The sequence below is a fragment of the Gossypium raimondii genome, chromosome 3, assembly GCF_025698545.1.
Source record: "Gossypium raimondii isolate GPD5lz chromosome 3, ASM2569854v1, whole genome shotgun sequence".
NCBI classification, from domain to species: Eukaryota; Viridiplantae; Streptophyta; class Magnoliopsida; order Malvales; family Malvaceae; genus Gossypium; species Gossypium raimondii.
Window position 1 is genome coordinate 34,115,144 of NC_068567.1, and position 14,022 is coordinate 34,129,165.

Consider the following 14,022-nt stretch of genomic DNA (forward strand, 5'->3'; position numbering starts at 1 on the left):
TTAGTTAGCTTGTACTATAGTTTGCAATGTAATTAACTATTCTAATTGGTTGTAATGTACGTGACCCTAATCTGACAACGGAGATGGGTTAGGGGTGTTACAGCCTTGACAGGTTTTACTCTCATAATCTGCCACTGATAATTATTCAGTGTCATTTCCTGAATAAATTCTTGAGCTGCCTCAGGTGTTTTGTTATTTAAAGTTCTACCAGCTGCTGCATCAATCATCTGTCTAGTTTAGGGGTTAAACCACTGTAAAAAGTTTGAATTTGAAGCCACAAAGGTAATTCATGGTGAGGACACCTTCTCAATAAATCCTTAAATCCCTTCCATGTATCATAAAGAGTCTCAATATCAAACTGAACAAAAGAAGAGATGTCATTCCTCAACTTAGTTGTTTTAGCCGGTGGAAAATATTTTAACAAAAAATTTTCAGTCATCTGCGCCCAAGTAGTGATAGAACCTTGTGGTAAAGAGTTTAACCACTGTTTTGCCTTTCTCCTCAATGAGAATGGGAACAACCGTAAGCGTATGACATTATCAGTAACGCCATTGATCTTGAAAGTGTCACAAATCTCCAAAAACTTAGCCAAATGAGAATACGGACCTTCATCTTGCAAACCATCAAGCTCCAATTAGAATGGGCTTATCACAATCATACATAGTACAAGGGGCAGGACCTACAAGAGGTAGTTGATTATTTTGATTACCACCCATCTCCAAAGTAATATTGTTTTTCTCGTGATCGTCTACTGTACTTTGTTGATTTTACCTTGCTTCTCTAACATCTCTACGATTTCTGTGAGCAGTTCTTTCAATCTTACTATAAAAAATTATTGGTTCCAATGGGTTTCCTCTAGTAATAAACCAAAAGAACCTATCAAAATCAAACAAACAAAAATATAAAAATTAAATTAAAAAAATAAATGGCTAAAATAAAAGAAATAATGTTTTTCTAATATTTTAGTCCCCGACAACGGTGCCAAAAACTTAATGTCCATGAAACCAACTAAAAATACGACAAAGGCAAGTGCACCTATCGATAAATAGTATAACTATGGTGAGCAAAGATATTGTTCCCATGATGACTAAAAGTACTAGTAGTTACCATCTTTTTATTATCTAATTGAGAAATGAAGCGATTGAATTAAACTAATGAACAAAATCAATTAAATAAGAACTCGACAAATAACAAATCAGGAAAATAATCAAATAATAACTTAGAAGAGAAACAATACCCAAGAAAGAATCCACCTAGACTACATCTGTCATTATCAATCTGAATTAAATAATTTATTCATTTAATATCTTGATCTGTAGAAATCCCTAAATTATGCTAATATCTCTCTTCAAGACTAAGAGCAACTGACTCTAGGTTGATTAATTGAAATTTCTTTCTAATTAAAACCCTTATTATCGCATTAACTCGATCTATGGATTCGCCTATTAAATTTGACTCTAATTTGGTAGATTTATGTTGTCCTATTTCTAGGATTACATGCAACTCCACTCAATTATGCTAGATCTACTCTTAAACAAGGTCTATTTCTCCTCTGAATTAAGCACATCAACATGAATTAATAATCCAAAAATATTAAATCAATAATTAAGCACCATAACTAAGAACATGATTCAAATATTTACTACATAAAACATAAATCAAAAGACAGAATCCATCATAGTGCTCATCTCTCCCAAGTATTTAGAAAATTAGTTCATAATCGTGAATAAAAACATCTCAAAGTTAGTATAACCACAAGAAATAAAGAAACTCATAAAAAAATTCAAAGAAATTAAAAAGAGATCTTCAATCTTGATAGAAATGTACTTTAGAGTCAACTTCAATGGCATTTTTTGAGTTGTTTTCTTCAATATTCTCTAGCGGCTATCTTTTCTCTTCTTATATTTGGAATTTATAGGTTTTAAAATGCCCAAAAAAACTACAAATTGCGTTTTTTCACATGCCCGAACTGCGAATCGCAAAATCCACACAATCTGGCACATGGCCGTGTGTCTAGCCCGTGTGGGAAGGCCGAACCCGTCTGGCTCTTGAAATCTACTCAAATTTTCTGATTTTCACTCATTTTGCTCCCAAATGCTCTCCTAAATATAGAAACATGAATTTAAAGGATTAGAAGCATAAAATTCACCATTTTGCATTGATTAATCTTCCAAAAATGCGTTAAGAATGGGATTAAAACATGTTACTTTTGACATTTATCACGGACATTTACGCAATAACAACTTAAACCTTTCCCATGCCTCCTCATAGAGATTTTCTCCTCCAATTTTTCAAAAGTTCACAATATATTGCCTCAATGTTCACTCAGGTTCAGGATCAGACTCGATCAGATCACCTCTACTTCAAGTCATGAACTGCAACAAGAAAAACAACAAAATTACAGAAAAGAAACAAAAATAAATTTCAAGAAATTCAATTTGTATCTATAATTATCAATGTTCTTCCTTATCCTAATATCATGTAATATAACCAACAATTTAATCTTAAGTCGAAACCTTCCCGACAACGACGCCAACAACTTGAATGCGCCCCAAGGTGCATGTGCCTGGACTTATGCAAGTGTACAAGTCAAAATTGTAATATATTTTTATTACAAAAAAATACAGGAAGTATTCCGAGGATCGTACCTAAGGGAGGTTTGTTTAAAGTAGATTATTAACTCAAATTACACACTAACAGGTCTAAATATTACTGCCATCAAATCATAGTACAACAAAATTGAAATACGTGGATTGAATAATAAGATAGTGGAAAGAAAATACCAAAATAAAAAATCAATTAAGCAAGCAAAAGGGTAAATCACTTCTATGTTCGTGATTAACCTGAGTCTAGGGTTTTAATTAACTAACTAACAATTAACCTAATTAATACCTTTCAACCTATAATTAGATTAGTTGATCAACTTAGTCTACTTATCTTTTGACTTGATAAACTAAACCAGAAGTTGATTCCTAGAAGACTATCATTTCGGCCTTATCTACCTAAATAACTTTCTAGAGTTTTCAATTCTAGGGTTTATTCCACTTAATCTACTCCAACTAACTAAATGCAAAAACCTAATTCTAAATTTAACCAATTCCACTTTAGTTCATCATCTCTTCATAAGCTTTTAGTTATGGCTCATTCTAAATGCAAGGTTCCCTAAATGTTTATTGAACATTTAGAAAATATAAAATAAAAAGTAGAGAATAGATGATTAGAATCAATAGATGTTGTCGTTTCCTTAATTCTTCAAACCCTTGAATGATTTCTTGATTGATGAGATTGACGAAGTAAAGATTGATAGAAACAAAATATAAAAGAAAGTAAAACAAAAACTAAAATTGGAATCAAAAGAGTGTTTAAAACTGGACATAAATTCAGAACTGATCTAAACCCTAAGATTAGAAAAATAGAGTTAAAAAACTAAACTAAGATCTAACTTCCCTAATGAATTCCTGAGAGTTAACATTTACAGTGATTAAGTTAGATAACCAAATTAGGTCAATTACAAGCTACTAAACATGTTAATTATCATTGTGCGGAAGAAAAACACCCTTAGCTGATAAATGGGCCTCGTCAGACCGGTGTCGTAAAATCCTATGGTTGTTGCAACATTGAATACTAAATGCTCTCCCTCTTGGTTCAAAGTTTTTTGTTGTGACATTGAGTGGTTGTTGTCGTGACATTGATGATTGAATGCTCCCCCTTTAGGTTAGAAGTTAGGTTTCGCAACATTCTATAGTTGTTGTTGCGACATCAATGGCTAAATGTTCCCCTTTAGGTTTAAAATTGGGTGTCACGACATGCCCTCTGAATTTTGCGATAGAATTTTTTTAAATTTTTATGCTTTTTTTCTTATCAATAGTGTGAGCTTGTAGAAATACAAGTGATTGGTTAGGAGCATGTACATAGGTTGCTTGTATTTACAATAAATTTGGCATGAGGATAGGTGATTTTAAATTTTTTATTATTAGACTACTAAGTTTTATATATTACACTGTAAATAGGAATTAAAGCAATTAAATGTATCAAATGATATAGAGAATACAAGGAAACGAGCATGTTAGTATGAATGATAAATTGTGAATTTGTGGTTGTTTGGTTGATTAGAGTTGTGAATATTGAGATACCTAGGGATGACCTAAGGCATTTTTTGGAATACACCCAGAGTTAAAAAGCTAACCCTACTATTTATCTTTAGTATCTATTTTTGAGCCAAAAAATACTTTTTGATGAACCTTCATACAAAACCCGAGCCAAAACATCAAATTGCACTTACCCTTTTCTTTGGTTCTGAACTAAAGGATTATAGACATCTGGCCATACGTATTGAGAGATAAGTAGATACATTATGGTGGATTTTGTAAAAGTAGGGTGAAATAAGAGGGATCAGTGTGATATAGTAATTATAGGCTAGCCAATATGTGCAACAAAAGAAAAAATTCAAAAAGAAAATCAAAACGAGTAGAAAAAAAATACTTGAAAAGAAAAGCACTTGTGATTGAGATGTGTTTAAAAAAAATGAAAAAGTCACAAAATTAGAAAAGCTCATTCATTAGTGCATAAAAAACTCGTAAGCTAACCATGGTTGCTATATTATGCTATAACGTTCAATGTGGAGAAATAAGGAAGGTGAGAGAATGAGACATAAGGCGGTGAGCGGGAAAAGGTTCTAAGGGGAAGAATAGGGGACAATATGATATGTCAAACTATGTTTGTGCTTGAAACTATTTGATACCTATCATTCTTGAAATCCATATGAATCCTAAGCTTCAATACGTTACAAGTTGAAAAGTCCTATTTGATCTAGTAAACTTGTTCATAATTTAAAATCATATTGAACAATTGCATTTATGATTATTTGTATTATGCTAGGATAATCAAATTACTTTTATAATTTATTGATGGTTTCCTACATTTAAGACCCTTAATGCTTGTATACTTTGTAATTACTTGAACTTATATGCTTGATATAAAAAGTGGTAAGTTTGTTATATATCATGCTAAGATTATATGTGAGTATGAAAAACCTATTCATATGCTTCAAAGTTAACACTTGTACCATACTTGCTCAAGGGTTGTCATTTCATTTATTGTTTTATTTGTGCTGCTTGAGGACCAGCAAAGACTTAAGCATGGGGGAGATTGATCTGTCATAATTCAGTGTAGTAGATTAAACTAGTTTTCGCACTTTAGGAGCTTGAACATAAGAATTTTAGTTACGTTTTAATTACTTTTCAACAAGTTTAGTTAAGTGTAATAAAATGTGCTATTCGAGTCTTTTATTCACCTTAAAGGCCGAATGAGGCTTAAGGGTGAGCTTATACACTTTGTAAATGTGTAGGAGACCATTAGAAGACATAATAACTCAGTATTGGTCGCTAGGTTGCAACATAGAGCATTAGATGTCAACATAGGGAGCACAGTTGAAGAAATCCAAGACTGCCTTCAATGTCGCGACATAGCCTGAGGATGTCACGACATACCCTTGAAGACACCCTAAAGTTGAGCATGCTGCCCTCGATGTTGCGACACAGGGCCAAGTGTGTCACGGCATCGCCTCTATACGGGAAATTAATACAAGCTAGGGGCATTTTGGTCTATACAATCCAACTTTAAACCTGGGAACTTAAACTGACCTAAGGTTAAGGACGACAATCATCCTAATTCTATAAATAGGCTCAGCTAACACATGTTATGGACAGCTTTTTCCTTTGTATAATTTTCTCTTTAGTTTTAGACTTTAGCTTTTTTTTCTTTTAGGGTTTCGACTTTATTTTAATTCTTGTTATTTGCTTTCAGGAAGAAATCAAAATTTGAAATTATTCTCAAACTCTGTGAGGATTCTGCATTTAAAGTCAATACAATCGGCTTCTTGTAAACTATTACTCTTGAAATTGTTCTTTATGTTCATTATTTCATTCAATTTTATACGGTTTACTATATCCATGAGGAACAATCCTCTTGTGGGGGATTAACGAGTGGAGGTATGAATAATTAACTATTTTGTAGGGATTTCTTAATAGATCAACTATTTAAGAAATAAAGAACCTAAACTCCTATGCCTAACAATCGTAGGAAGTCATCAAGGTGAGAATTAACCCAAAATTGGTATAGGCTATCCGTAAACACCTTAACCCTGAACTGGTCTGAACTATGACATCAAAAGATAAGTAGTTCTTACTGACTTAGTATTTCAGTGGACATATCGGGATATCCTACTGAGGTTTTGACTAGTTGATTGGATGAGAAAACCCAAAATGACAGTTGATCACAGTTACGAAAGCGAGCTAATCACCCATGCCAATATTTGATATATATTCTCTTATTTGATTTCTTGTTTTCATTTATTTTTCATTATTTCTTTTCTTCTTATTATATTATCATTTATCCAAAAACCTTTCTTTTAATCTTTCATATTATAATCTAACTAAATTATTAATTCAATCTATTTATGTGTAAGTTTTAATTAATTTAGTGCTCACCTCCCTTGGGTACAATCCTCGAAGTACACACTTACTTTGTTGTAACTATATTACAACCTGGTTTATATACTTGCGGATACATATACCATTTTTCCACGTCTTTTGTGCAGGATTTCCACTCTAGACGTTGGTATGTCCAAAGGCAGTCAATAGGCAAACCCACAACTCAAGCGGAACAAATTAAAGAATACTACTAAGATAGTCCATAGTGCCAAAACAATAGGGACTAGTGACAGTGGACTCCTTTGACTTAAAAAAGGAATATAACCATAATCCACCTTTAGAGTTAACTATAAAAGGAAATTTCAAGAACAATATTTTCTTTAAGGGTGGGGGAGTTGTAACACCTGGGTATCTCTATTGACTCGAAGTCCAAGAAAAGTTAGGACTAAATTGAAAGAATTAGCAAATTTTTAGACTCTATCGGGGAATTTAGAAATTTTAGTGGCCAAATTTTGATTCGGTTGGATCTTAATTCTGGTTCGGTTAGAATGGAACTGGTTGGTTCTATAGTGGGAGACAAAATGATTAAGGATGGAGGGTTGAGATGGTTGGTGAAGATCATGCCTTTAGAGTATATATGTATATGAGAAGACAGAATTCTCCCAAATCTGTTTACAAATCTTATTATTTCCATAACATCATCTTCTTCAGACATACTGAAGAAGAAAAGGATGTACCTAAAGGGAACTCTGCATTTCGAAACAGATAAAAGAATTGAAGTATGATAGTAGAGGAATTTAGAAACTGGTAAGCTTCTTTACCTCTTTGTACTTATGGATTAGAGAAAGGGTGAAGCAATAACTTTTAAAAGCTTTTACCTAATTTTGGATTTTGGGTTTTAAAAGGGTTGAACACCTTTAGTTTAACCATTAAATGGTTTCCATGCGTAGCTACTACGACATAGAAGGCTCTGGCATTTGGGCAAGCTAAACTGGTAAGGACAAGGGAATTCAGGTGTGTTTTTATACCTTGCCAGTTATTTGTTGATGTTAGTAATGAATAGTTGTTAATGGGTTATCTGGCGTGGTGTATGTATAACGATAAATGTTATGATATACTTGCTTATTGTATGCGCGATATGGAAAGAACTTATTAAATGAATAGATGAAGTTAGGACTTGGGAATGAGAATTTTTGTTATGATATCTAGGCCTTGTGGAGGAGACACTACGGTGTTCGAGCATCAAGGTTAGAAAAGGTGAAATGGAGGAATGGACGAGGGAATTAGAAAATCTAGAATTTCGTTAAAATTCCACCATCTGGGATTTTTTTGGAGCAAACTGCGATGTATAAAGCTTCGGGCCTTGCGGGGGGACACTTTGGTATTCGAGCATCAAGGTGAAATGTGAAAATAGGTCTTTTGCAACGACACTGTGACAGCATTATTTAGGTTCCATAGAGCATCACTGCGATAGCGGTCAGTAGGCTTTATGGCCAAAACTGCAATGGCGCTTAGGCCTTACGAGGCGACACCTTAAAAGATGTTTAATGTGTAAAGACCATAGTTTGGCTATGGCAATGGGGTGGTCCGTCAAGACAGTAAACACGTGAAAGTCCGTCAGGACAGTAAACATGTGGTATTTTGTCGTGATAGTAAACACATGGTAGTTCATCGAGACATTAAACACAAAGTAGTCCGCCAGGATAGTAAAAATGTGGTAGTTCACCGAGACAATAAACACGAGAATATCCACCAATATGTAAAAATATGGGGAATCACATTTGTAAAGTCTGTGGTTCATGAGAGAATTTTCCCATGGCAATAATGATTGGCGCCAAGGGTAAGTTCCAAAACAATTAGGATGAAAAGATGGAGGGACTTTTTAGGTAAAGAGGTTTATATAATGTACGACAAGACGGTTCTGCCAAGGAAGTTGTGGGTCCCACACGGTTTATTTTGACACAAAATAGGCTGTAATAGAATAGAATCAAAAATTTGTGAATCAATATAGAGCTAGTCAAGAAGGCCGGGTAGGCTAATAAGAGTCTTGTGGGAGGAAAGGACTATTCAAGGATGAATGGCCAATAAAGTCTGACAGAGGATAATTGAAAATTAGGGTTCTTCAGAACCATGAGAAAATATTGATCCTTGCTCTGTCCAAGGTAAATACCGCATGTGATGAAGCATTTTAACGAATGTACGAAAAGGGTGAGTGCTCTAGGGGCCACATTGTAGGCATCTTTCCCTAATGAAAAAGGGAATGTATTCTAGTAGGAACCCGCTGTCATAACGTTGCCTACATAAGAGTACGGGGCCTAGTAAGCAAAGCTAGACACGGAAGGCCTAAATTAACCTTGAGTCTGTAACACCCCTTACCCGAGACCGTAGCCGAAGTCGAGCTCGAGGCATTACTTTACTTAACTTATTAGTTCGGGGCATAAAAATTTACTTTTAAAATTTATCTCACTATTTATGATAAAGTTGTCCACTCGCGCAGCAGTCACTAAAACATTTATAACTCGAGCTATGAAACTCGAAATTTGAATCCATCCGTAAATTTTCCCAAAAACTAGACTCATATATCTTCTTACCATAAATTTTTTAGAATTTTTGGTTCAGCCAATTAGTACAGTTTATTAGTTAAAGTCTCCCCTGTTTCACCACTCGACTGTCCTGACCTCTTTCCACTAAAAATAAGTTTTCTCATTGTAGGATTTTCATATGGTGTTGTCACTTGTTTCAACAGAAAATAGACTCAATAAGAAATCTATAAATATAAATTACAACTCATAAATATTTTTGTACAATTTTTAGTGATTTTCTAAACTCAGAATAGGGGACTCCAAAAACAGTTCTGATCCTGTCTCACCAAAATTCACACATCTCAAAATATAAAATTCTTTTTGCTAAACCGTTATTTTTCCATGAAAATAGACTCAACAAGATTTCATTCTGTATATCGTACACCTTCTAATTCATTTTATACTATCGTAAGTGATTTTTCAAAATCACGTCACTACTGCTGTCTGAAATCTGTTTCTTTGCAAATTATTACTCATTCATGATTTCTATGCATAATTTATCACAGACATGCATAACAACAAACACCTTCATACTTAGCCATTTTGACAACCATTCATCATTAGATATTTACACATCATTCTTTAGCAAAATCATAATACAACATTCAAAATAAGTAAGTCCCTATACATGCCATAGTTCAAACATAGTTCATCATAAAATACCGAGTCGTTGTGGTTGATAATGTGGACGATCTCTGACGTCTTTAGGATCCTTGACTTTGATTAATAATGCTATATAAAAATAAAATAAACAAAATAAGCATAATTCTTAGTAAGTTTACAAGTAAATAAATACCAACATTAAACACAAATAATAATAACCAAGTAACATAATCTTTAATTTCCTATTTACTTGATCTCTTACTCATTCACTTACTTGTTTACTTAGATAACTCATAATTATGACTTACTTTTCTCTTGCTGAAATGTTGATTCTCAATGGGTAACGTAATATACTCTTAACTCTTATAACTCACTTGAACTTGCCATTTATCCTTTTAACTGATCTTCATTGGACATAAGTTATTTACTATCCCGTTGAACCACATTGGAATAATAAGGATACTTGGGTCTCTTTCTGATAATAACATGCCAAAGCCATGTCCCAGACATGGTCTTACATGGGATGTTTCATGTACTACCAATGCCATATCCCAGATATGGTCTTACATGGGAGTTCTCATATCGGTGCCCATGCCATGTCCCAGACATGGTCTTACGGGGGACATCTCTTCTCAGTGCCAACGCCATGCCCCAAACATGGTCTTACATGGGACCTCTCATCTCGGTGCCAACGCCATGTCCCAGACATGGTCTTACATGGGACCTCTCGTCTCGATGCCAACGCCATGTCCCAGACATGGTTTTACATGGGATCTCTTTACCCAAACGTCATGACATTTGTATCTGATACCTTCCTTATGCTTCAACGAGACTTTTTAATATCAATTCTCTATCATCTCATGCTTGAGTCAATACCAAATAAATTCATGAAATAAATACATAATTGCTGGAAATTAGTAGCATTAATAATAATTATTAAAATATTGTAATTATTTACCGTAAACTTACCTCGGTAGCAAATATAGCCAAACTTATCAATTTAGTCTTCAACTTTATTCTTTCCTCGATCTAACCTCGAATTCCATTCTTCTTAATCTATAATAGCAAATTTAACTTATTTAATACTCATATTCATTAAAACAGCCCTCGACTCTAACTTTGGAAAAATTATAATTTTGCCCCTAAACTTTTACATAATTACGCTTTTACCCCAAAATTCGGAAATTAAACTTCATCTCACATTCTTATGTTATATAACATGCTGAACATTTTTCTCTTTATGACAACATCAAATTCTCAGTCTAACACTTACTTATGCACATTAGGGATTTTTACCGATTATGTCAACTTACTCGTTTTCGCTTAAAATCGACTAGCAAAAGTTGTTTAACATAATTTTTAGCTTCAGGTTCTATAATAAAACATCAAAATAAACACTTTTCACCTATGGGTATTTTTCCAAATATAAATCCTAGGTTAAATTATTGCTAGAATAAGCTAAATTAAGCTACCGGGATCTCAAAAACGTAAAAAGCATTAAAAACGGGGCTTAGAATCACTTACTATGAACTTGAAAAAGTGTGAAAACCCTAGCTATGGTGTCTTTCCAAATTCAACATCAAGCTATGGAGAAGATGATATTTTTTCCATCTTTTTCCTTTTTTATTCTTTTTATTATTCATTTACTAAAATACCTTTCATTAAAACTTTAGTTATTTTTATCTATGCATGCCTATTTTTGTCCATGAAAATTTTATGGTCTAATTACTATTTAAGGACCTCTACTTTGATTATGCACTTCAAATAAATCCTTTATCATCTAAAACTCATATTTACCCACTTTTGCAATTAAGTCCTAATAGGCAATTTAGGCATGCAATCAATAAAATTTCTTATCAATACTCTAATACTTATATCTAATCACTCGATAAATCATAAAAATTAATAATAATTTTCTCTTTAAATCAGATTTGTGGTTACGAAACCACTATTTCGATAACCTTAAATTTGGGCCATTACAACTCTCCCCCTTTAAGGATTTTCGTCCTCGAAAATCTTACCAGTAAAGAGGTTCAGGTACTGTTTCCTCATTGCCTCTTCGGGTTCCCATGTCGCTTCCTCAATCCCGTGTTTTTCCATAATACTTTTACCAAATTTATCTTCTTATTTCTAAGCTCATTTGTTTCCCGTGCTAATATCTTGACCGGTTCTTTACTATAAGTCATATCCGGTTGAATCTTCACTTCTGTCGGAGAAATAATATGTGAAGTATCTAATCGATACCTTTGTAGCATAGATACATGAAAAACACTATCAATTCTATTGAGTTCTGGTGGTAATGCTAATTGATAAGCGGCCGGTCCAATTCTTTCTATGATTTCATATGGTCCTACAAATCTTGGACTCAATTTACCTTTCGACCGAACCGCAGTACGTTCTTCCAAGGAGACACTTTTAGGAATACTTTATCACCCACCTGAAATTCAATCTCTTTTCGTTTAAGATCTGCATATGACTTCTGACGATCGGAAGCTGCTTTTAGATTATCACGAATCAGTTTTACTTTTTCTTCTGTTTCCCAGATCAAATCAACCCCATGTATTTTCTTTTCACTGAGCTCTGTCCAATACAACAGTGTTCTACATTTTCTACCGTACAAAGCTTCATACGGAGTCATTTTAATACTGGACTGATAACTGTTATTATAAGCAAATTCAATCAAAGGTAGATACCTTTCCCAATTACCTTCAAACTCCAATATACAACATCGAAGCATGTCTTCCAATACCTGAATTACACGCTCAAATTGACCATCTGTTTGAGGATGAAATGCAGTGCTGAAATGCAACTGAGTACCCAAAGCCTCTTGCAATTTGTCCCAGAAACGAGACGTAAATCGGGGAAATCTATCTAATATAATAGAGACAGGCACTCCATGCAGTCTGACAATCTCAGATATGCACAATTCAGCCAATTTATCTAAAGAATAATTCATACATACCGTAATAAAGTGTGCTGACTTTTTCAATCGGTCGACAATTACCCAAATGACATCTTTCTTCTTCGGAGACATCGGTAACCCAGATACAAAATCCATAGTGATTTTTTCCAATTTCCATTCCGGTATAGTGATTGGCTGAAGTAACCCTGAAGGCACCTGGTGTTCAGCTTTAACCTGTTGACATACCAAACACTTTGATACAAACTTAGAGATATCCCGTTTCATACCTGGCCACCAATATATCTTTTTCATATCTTTATACATTTTATTACTCCCCGGATGTACAGACATAGTACCGCTATGGGCCTCGTGTAAAATCTTCTGTATGAGCTCTATATCCTTCGGCACACATACCATACCTCTGAATAATAAACAACTGTCAGTCCTAGTCTGAAATTTTGAATTATTACCGGATTCACAATGTACTCGTTTAGCCTGTAACTTCTCATCATTTTTCTGAGCTTCACATATTTGTTGACAAAATATCAATTTAGCTCTCATTTCAGCTATGATTGAACCATCATCAGTCAGTGACAACCGGGCATTCATAGCTCGTAAAGCAAACAAAGATTTTCGGCTCAAAGCATTAGCTACAACATTAGCCCTACCCGGATGGTAATCAATAATCAAATCATAATCCTTTATCTATTCAAGCCATCAGCGTTGTCTCAAATTCAAATCTTTCTGTGTCATCAAATATTTCAAGCTTTTATGATCAGTATAAATATGACACTTTTCACCAAACAAATAATGTCGCCGTATTTTCAATGCAAATACAATAGTAGCTAATTCAAGATCATGTACCGGGTAATTTCTTCATGTGGCTTAAGTTATCTTGAAGCATAGGCTATCACCTTACCTTATTGTATCAAGACACAACCTAAACCATTTAATGATGCATCACTATAAATAATAAATTCTTTACCCCATTCAGGCTGTACCAACACAGGTGCTTCCGTCAACAATTTCTTCAATTGGTCAAAACTTTGCTAACATTTATCTGTCCATTCAAATTTAACATCTCTCTATAATAAAAGGGTCATCGAAGAAGCTATCGTAGAAAACCCCTGTACAAATCTCCGATAATAGTCAGCTAAACCCAAGAAACTTCTAACTTCAGATACATTCTTCGGTGGACTCCAATTGACAATAGCTGAGATTTTATTCAGATCTACCCTGATGCCTTCTGCGGATACAATATGTCTGAGAAAACCCACATCTTGGAGCCAAAATTCACATTTACTGAATTTAGCATAAAGCTTCTTTTTACGCAAATTTGCAACACTATTCTCAAATGTTTTGCATGCTCATTTTCATCTCTAGAATAGACTAAAATATCATCAATGGAAACTACTACAAACCTATCTAAATACGGTCCGAATATCTGGTTCATCAAATCCATAAATACTGCAGGTGCTTTAGTCAGCCCAAACGGCATAACCAA

General features: G+C 34.0%; 1 non-coding gene across 1 annotated transcript; it reads left to right on the forward strand.

Moving 5' to 3' along the window:
* The first annotated feature begins 284 nt into the window (after nt 1-284).
* On the forward strand, nt 285-391 carry LOC128040313 (small nucleolar RNA R71). The gene has a single exon (XR_008194969.1). It is a non-coding gene; the product is annotated as a small nucleolar RNA R71 (small nucleolar RNA).
* The last annotated feature ends 13,631 nt before the right edge of the window (nt 392-14,022 follow it).